Genomic DNA, 8,313 nt, shown 5'->3' on the forward strand with positions numbered 1-8,313 from the left:
TTTAAGGCTCAATAATCTCCTGGGGCTCAATCGTCGCAAGAAACACTTCATAAATCTTCCTTAACTAACAAACACTATTAGATCGGTTCTGTACTTACATTCCCTAGCGACACGCAGAGAACACACGCATTAGTCTGTCCCACACTTCTATACCATGATCTTTTAAGGCTCAATAATCTCCTGGGGTTCAATCGTCGCAAGAAACACTTCATAAATCTTCCTTAACTAACAACACGCCTCTATAGACGGGTCCAGTACTTACATTCCCTAGCGACACACGCAGAGATGACACGCAGCTACCGTTCGACAAGGCACCATTCCCGCCTCCCTCGCTACACTGACCGAGGCGCTGACTGACCCTCTCCTCTTCTTCGGGCAGCGTTTCGGAGCCTCGAGCCTCTACTCATCTATAAAACCCGCCTCAGTCTCCCCTTAAACACCGCCTCGCCGCTGGGGACAGAGGCGTGCCACCCTAACAGAGCCTTGGCACTCTCTCCTCATACCTACGCACATTTCTCTCCCTAAAATAAGCATGGAAATTCCTCCTACTCCTCTTCCTCCTCCTCCTCCGCCATCGTAGGCTCGGTGTCTCTTTCCTCCGCCCCGCAAAGTAGTGCTCGTGACGTCCTGTACCCACTCGGCGCTTCATTTTTGCCTTCCCTTTTTTTTTAGGCCAAGATCGTCAGGTGTTCACATCCGCCTCGCCGTGACGTGAGCGCCGCCACGTCACGGCCCGGACCGAACGTGACTCACTCATCTTTGTGACGTGACAAAGTGGACGAGGACAAGGAGGAGGAAGAGGAACAGGTGAGAATAGGTAATAAGAACAAGTAGAATGAGAACAGCAACAGCAGAAAGAAGACCAATAGAAAAAAAGAGTAAGACGAAAAGGCGGAGAAACCATAAGAGAAATAAATAGAAGGAACAGCACAGGAAAGAACAGGAAGACAAGAGTAAGAGGAGGAGGAGGAGGAGGAGGAGGGACAGTGTAACACAAATTAGTTGAATAATAGCACAGGGCAGAAGAGGAAGGCAAATAATAATAAGAGGAGGAGGAGGAAGACAGTGTAAAAGGAATAATTAGTAAAGGACGAGGAGGAGGAGGAGGTAGGGGATGAGGTAGAGGAGGAAGCCCAGAACAGTATTTCCGGGGATGACCAGAATCTTCCTTCATTTTCTGGGCCGAAGAAAGAATATATAATGTCAACAGGAAGCGCTCCGTCAACTTCCCTTCACATTTTTCCTCCTCCGCCTTTCAACCAACCTTCCAATTTTGCGTTTTCTTTGTCCCTCACATTCCTTCCCCTCTTCCTTCCTCTCAACCTCTTTCCATTTCCCTTGTCCTTCACCTTCCCTTGCCTCCCATCGCTCTACATCTCTGTGTATAAATTATTGAACATCTTGGCCCTGTCCCTCCTAAGAATGGCGGGCTTTCAACGGGTGTGTGTGAGATAGATACAGAGAGTAGATGTAGAGAGAGATGATAGAGATGGAGAGGGAAGGGAGACGCAGCGATGCCCAGCGGTGCGTCGTGGCTGCAGGGCGACACAGACACACCACAAGTTTTGGGGCCCGACGAGGCGGTGGCCAACCTGCCTCGCCCTGCCCCGCCCTGCCCTGGCAACACTGCGGGGTACCTGGGCTCGTCGCGGCCTGAGGGTCTGCGCGGCTCCTCGTGGCTGTCTCCTGAGGCCTTGCGTCGTCGGGAGCTGCTGGGAGGAGGGGCGGCAGGGCTTCGGAGGCTATTCCAGCGGTCCGAGGCGAGCAGGGACGGTGTTACTCAGCACGGAGCCCAAGGCAGTGACGCAATAATGGCCTCCTTCGGTGTGCTTGCAACAGTTCAGGGTGCGGGGCCCCTTATGCGTGTAGGGGTGCGGGGCCTGGCAGGTGCGGGGCCCGACGCAGCTGCCTTGTTTGCGGTTTGCGGCCCTGGCAGCGCGACACTGACACTCGACACGAAGGAGTACCTGAATCCTTCCTCGCCACACTCACTAACCTTGTCTAGCACGGCAGCCACCTGGTAAAGGGATTCGCTATCTGCACAGTGTCAGGGGCGGCGCGCGCGCTGCCATCACACCACACACCCCGCGTCGCTCACACTCGCTGCTCGGGACCACCGCACGGAGGGAAGGCGCGGCTCTCCCCGGGGCGTCTCGTATCGTTCTGGGGCTGTCGCGGCGCCGGCCAGTGGCGGCGAGCAGGGGTGCGCGGCCCCTCTTTGCGGGGTTAGTGGGCTGCTGGGGTATTTTTAGTCACTCCCCGCCGGCCCCAGCCCAGACACCCCGCCCCCGCCCCGCCCCGCCCCGCCCCGTGGCCCTTCGTCACCACGCCTCTGCAACGCGGACACACGTCACAACGTCGGTGCACACACACACACACACACACACACACACTGTCCTCGTGCTCCACATTACCCCGCGACACAAACTTCCTCGTCACGCCAACAACAACTTCACGAGGTAACACTTAATGCTTTGTCGGTGAACAGAGATACAAAACAGCGTGTTCAAAGGATACGCATCGCCAAACGTTTTAGCCTTTTTTTTTAAGATGACCCCCACCAAACCAAACCAATCCAAACTCCTCGTTATATAATATATTCAGTATACGCATTCTCTCCAAGAACGCACTTCCTGCTTTACCGGAAGCTTCCTGCACTTGAGAGCCGGGCGGATCGTTCCTCGCCGATTGTCACCTCTCTGTCCCTCAGACGCGGCGGCCGGTGAGCTGAGCGCAAAGACGGCCTCCCCCGCCCCACCGAAACACTTCTGATCTGTTTATACGACCACGGAAAACACACTTAATGAACGTAAACACACACACACACACACACACACACACACACACACACACACACACACACACGTGATCTTTTTATACGACCGCAGAAAACTAGCTTGAAGAACGGCCAAGCGTGCTATCAATAAGTGCATCAATAACACGACGTCACGGCGGTATTTATAGGGAATCGAAATCACTCTGGGGGAGAGCACGCGTGGAATTCGGCCATTTATAAACATTCTCTGATATAGGTCCAACTCTCCGTATTACTCCCAACGTTGCCAGATTGTCGTACTCAGCCTCCTGTTTGCCGATTTCCGACCCCAAAAACTGCCTTCTTATATAGTTATCGCTAAAATGGTTAATTATCGTTGTTTTTTGGCAATAGTTACGGCTCAGGAACCGGTAAATACGAGGCTCTGAGTACGATAATCTGGCAACGGAGACTGCTTCCCCATACACAACACTTGTACGTGACGCCCAACACAAGGAGGGTGTCACGACCTTTGCAGCGCGGGGAGTGCCAAGAAGCCACGGACACGTTCTCGAAGGTGCGCGACGCGTTGGGTTGTCGCTGCCTTGAGGGGCCTTTGTTCGCCTCCTCCCTTTGTGGGCTCTTGGGTGTGTTTCTTTCTCTACACCTTCTTTCTTCCTTTCTTCCTCTGTTCCTTTCTTCGTTACATATTTGTGGATTTTTCTTTCTTTAGTGTTTCTTTCTTCGTCTGTCTCTTTTCCTTTCTTCATTTTTTGCCCGTTGGTGGATTTTTTTTTCTTTTGATCTTCTTTCTTTCTCTCTTCCAATCTTTTTATTTTTTATTTTTACTTTTTCTTTTATTTATTTTTTTATTCTTTTAACTTTACAGCTTTTTACAAAGAGTTAGGATTTTGTTTTAAGTTAGGGGATGTTAACAGAGAGAAGAACAATGGTTTAATGGAAGAGGTACAGAAAGAAAATTGGGTTAGGGTTGCCGGGGATGAGGTTTAAGGGGGGCTACTCTAAAATTAAGGGAAATGGGGTCAGGATTACCTTAAAACAGACTCTAAATAGCAGTGGGGAAATGCACGTCACTGATACCATATTCCCTTCAACACCTCGAAAGCAGCGGAGTGGCCAAGATTTCTATTATGTAATGTGTTGCTGTTTTGTTAATGGTTTCGTTCTTGCATTTAAAGCGCCTCTTGAACTTGAATCCGTTTATAGTCTTCTGTTTGCTGGCGGGGGTGAGGCTGGAGGGGGGCAGGGGGGACTAGGGGGGGAGGGCACAAAGTAGATTAGGTCAGTGTGTCCCCCTAAAAAAAAAAAAAGAGACAGAAGAGGAAGATACGACGTGTGTATGTGTGTGTGTGTGTGTGTGTGTGTGTGTGTGTGTGTGTGTGTGTGTGTTTACATTATTCCCCCCTTTGTGGATCACCGTTTTCTTTGTTGGGTCAGTTCTTTATGGCAGATAACACACACACACACACACACACACACACACACACACACACACACACACACACACACACACACAAATTTTCTCCATACACACAAGGAATCCCTCCCCCCTTCTCTCTCTCTCTCTCTCTCTCTCTCTCTCTCTCTCTCTCTCTCTCTCAATGGTGGTCAGAATTAGGATCTTCGTCGAGGCCCCAAAACGCAATCTTACAAACTCTTCGAAAATAACTTGCTTCCCTTTTGGTCCCCACGCCCGGCCCTGCCCCATCAGCTCCCCCCCCCTCCCCCCCCCCCGGTCCCTGCATGGTTGGCCCTTCCTTTGGCTCCCCCTATCCTGCGGCAGCCCAAGAATAGCCGCGGAAAACTATATTCGTAGCGCCATGGCGTTTCCTAAATAGCTACCCGTCGTCATTCGTGACTTATTCTCTGGCAAGTCTGCATTTGTGTTTCCGGCCATTATTTTTTGTTGTCATTTCTCATCCTCCTGTTCCTAGTTATCCTCTTGTCATATTGTTCTTTTCTTCGTTCTCACTCTCGTTCTCCTCCTCTTGTTCCTATTCCTCCTGTCATACTGTTCTCTTTCTCCTCCTTATCCTTTTATCTCATCTCCTCCTTCTGTTCTTAGTTATCCTCCAGTCATATTGTTCTCCTTCTTCTCCTCTCTCCTCGTCCCCGTTCTCCTCCTCGTTTCCAAAGGACATGACGAGAGACAAGGAGAAGAATGTAAGGGAAAAGAAATGTTAGCTAGAGGGAAGACAGAGAGATGAGAGAAAGGAAAAGGACGTTAGGAGGGACTAGGGCAGTGCGTCCAATCGTATTTTCACTCGCGACCCTTTTAAAAAACCCTGAAACCCACGCACCTCTAATATCGGCACTTTGTTTTATACTTTTCAACACACCAATTTTCAAGCATACCCGGCCTTGACATGCCCCTGAGAGACACCCTGATGTTCCCTCTCAACACTCACCAGCAGAGCCCCACAGCACCAGCAGAATTAAAACAGAAAACTATCTAGAAACGGTAAGCTATAAAAAATATTGTCCCAAGCCGTTTCTAGCAAGGCTTCGTGACCTCCCAGCCAATCCTCCGCAACTCACCGATTGGGAACCCCTGGGCTAGAGGAAGAGTTTGAGGGGAAGATGAACCACCGGGACGCCCCATGAGTACGAGGAAAGACAGAGATTAAAGATAAAAAAAAATTGGTTTACTAACAGTGGTGGATGAGTGGAAAATAGATTAGATAAATTCATGGACAGCGATATTACGTGGGGTTAGATACACGGGAGCTTAGGTTCAAAGGAGCTGCCTTGTACAGACCTACCGGAATCTTGCAGACTCTTACGTTCTTATGTTCTTATGTTCTAGGAAAGAAAAGGATATAAGGAGGATCTAGAAGGAGAATTAGAGGGTAGGGAGATGAACTTTCGAGACACTTAATGAATACTTACGAACGAAGAAATGAAAAGGAAGAAAAGAACATTAGGAGAAACTATGAGAAGGAGAAGAATGTGAGGGGAAAACATTGCCAGGTAGAGGAGATGTGGCACTTTAGGATGAGGGGAGGGCCAGGGGGGGGGCAAGGTGTACACAGCCCCCACCCACCTGTGCCCACATGCCACTTAGCCACCCCGCCGCCCGCCCACCTGCCCGCCCGCCCACCTGCCCGCCCGCCCACCTGTCGCCCCCTTACTTGGCCCTCCACCAGCTGACTCACCATACGACCCTCCTAATGACATGGCGACGACACCACAACCACCATCACCACCATCACCACCACCACCACCAGTACTGTCATTACCACCACCACCACCAACACCATTACCACTACTATCCAATTACCATCACCACTGTTATTACCATTATCACCATCACCACTAAAACCATCACCATCACCCCCACCACCAATACCACCATTACTGCCATCACCATCATCACCACCACGATCATCATCACCAACAAGGCAAGTACCACCAACACCAATACACTATCATCACCATCATCATCACCATCACCACCACCACCATATACTCCACTTCCCTCCATCCCTTGTTCCCTCCAATCATCTCCCGTCATCTCCCTTCATAGTACTTCTTCCTCCTCCTCCTCCTCCTCCTCCTCCTCCTCCTCTTTCTCCTTCTCCCTCACGTGACCACCTCGAGACTGCCAATTCTCCTCACCAAAGCCTCGTCACCAAGCCATTCCTGGTGTGTGTGTGTGTGTGTGTGTGTGTGTGTGTGTGTGAGAGAGAGAGAGAGAGAGAGAGAGAGAGAGAGAGAGAGAGAGAGAGAGAGAGAGAGAGAGAGAGAGAGAGAGAGAGAGAGAAGAGAATGAAGGGAGGAAAGGGAGGAAGGGAGAAGGGAAGGGAGGGGAGAGAAAGGAGAAGTATGGTCTGGGTGTCTATTTAAAGTGGATCTCTCTCTCTCTCTCTCTCTCTCTCTCTCTCTCTCTCTCTCTCTCTCTCTCTCTCTCTCTCTCTCTCTCTCTCTCTCTCTCCTGGCAGTAACAAGGAAAGTCAATGAACGCATATGGTGCAATTAACACACACACACACACACACACACACACACACACACACACACACACACACACACACACACACACACACACACACTGATGGAGGATATAACGAGCTTTTCATACAAACTTTCAGACAGACTTTTTTTCTTTTACGTTCAAACTATTCCTGTTCTTCGCGTCAGCACACACACACACACACACACACACACACACACACACACACACACACAGACGAACGTGGCATAAACAGACAGAATGCACATCCGGGACCTTTTTTTACTTTCCCTTTCCTCCTTTCCTCACCAATCCCCTCCTCTTTTTTTTTTCCCTCCCTCCCTTCCTTTCCCTTCCTCTCCCTCCCCCTTTTCACTGCTTTCTCTCGCTTATCGCCTTCCTCTTTCCCTCCTATGTTTTCTGTAGATTCCCCATTTTCATCTCCTTTCCTTCTTTAATCTTCACCTTCCTCTGCATTCCTTCTTTTCATCTTTCTATTTCCCATTTCTCCTTTTCCTATTTGCATACTTCTCTCTCCCATTCTCTACTTTTTCATGGTTTCTCTCCCTCCATCCTTCCTTTTTTCTCATCTCTTACCTCCTCCTCTCATCTTTTTTTTTCCCGTTATACTCCCTAATCGCTCTTGGTCACTCTCTTTCCCTCTCCTCCTCCTCCTTCTGCCTCCTTCCACTTCCATCTTCTCCTTTCCTATTCCTTTCCATTCCTCTTTCCTTTCCCTTGCTTTTCCTTTCCATTCCCTTCCTTTTCCTTTCCTTTTCCTTGCTTTTCCTTTCATTCACTTCCATTCCTCCTTCACCTCCTCCCCCCCTTCCATTTCTTCCCCAAAGTCTTGACCCCACAATGCCACACGTAACCGTTGCGTCACCCACTTAACCTTCGCCTCGTGGGTTGTGTTTGTTGCTCTGCGTTCTAAACTTTCTTGGCGATCTTTGGGAGTCATTTTTTGTCCCCTCAGATTTTATTGGCACGGGCGGGGAAGGATGAAGGTTTTTGGCGTGAAGAAATGTTTCAATTGCAAATATTTCCGGGTTAATGATTTTTTTTTTTATTGGCAGAATCTTAATATTTAGGATGGGAGGAATACCTTTTGATGTTTTTAATGGATTACTATACCCGAACACCAGACGAAATTATGAGTTTACACTAAAATTTCACCCTCCTTTTCATCCTCCTCCTCTTCCTCCTCCTCCTCATCATTTCCATCCATTACTAGTCCACTGAAAGACAAAGATCTTTCCCATCGCCCTCACGCTCTCTGTCAGGCGCTAATACACTCCATCCTGCCTCGGTATATACACCAAGTTCAGTTTCAACGTCATGGTGGCCGCATAACAACTGTCACTTAGGTTTAGGACAGACTACCTAGTTTGGGCCTTAGGGTCTGTGTGGTCTATGTAATATCTATGTAATATCTCTAGATCTGCCTCTCTTTCTGCCCTGACTTCTACAGCTTTACTATTACTTCGGTTAGCCATCTGTCTGCTATTAGTTCTGTACCTAACCTAACCTGCCCGAGTCTATTGTTTACTTCCCTTGAAAAAAGCTACGTACCCAGAGGACTGCA

General features: G+C 49.3%; 1 protein-coding gene across 4 annotated transcripts in view; it reads right to left on the reverse strand.

The window, feature by feature from the left end:
- LOC126983329 (RING finger protein nhl-1-like) overlaps positions 1-8,313 on the reverse strand; it is a 45,879-nt gene that overhangs the window by 16,905 nt on the left and 20,661 nt on the right. The window contains exon 1 of one of the 4 annotated variants that reach the window (XM_050836030.1): positions 1,997-2,189. The exons of 1 other annotated variant lie outside the window; for it this stretch is intronic. The gene's annotated coding sequence lies outside the window, so the exon portion shown is untranslated. Of the gene's footprint in view, positions 1-262; positions 422-1,637; positions 1,970-1,996; positions 2,190-8,313 lie in introns of those variants that run through there. 2 more of the 4 variants (XM_050836031.1, XM_050836032.1) reach the window with 2 other exon arrangements.

This window comes from Eriocheir sinensis, chromosome 53 (genome assembly GCF_024679095.1).
Source record: "Eriocheir sinensis breed Jianghai 21 chromosome 53, ASM2467909v1, whole genome shotgun sequence".
NCBI lineage: Eukaryota > Metazoa > Arthropoda > Malacostraca > Decapoda > Varunidae > Eriocheir > Eriocheir sinensis.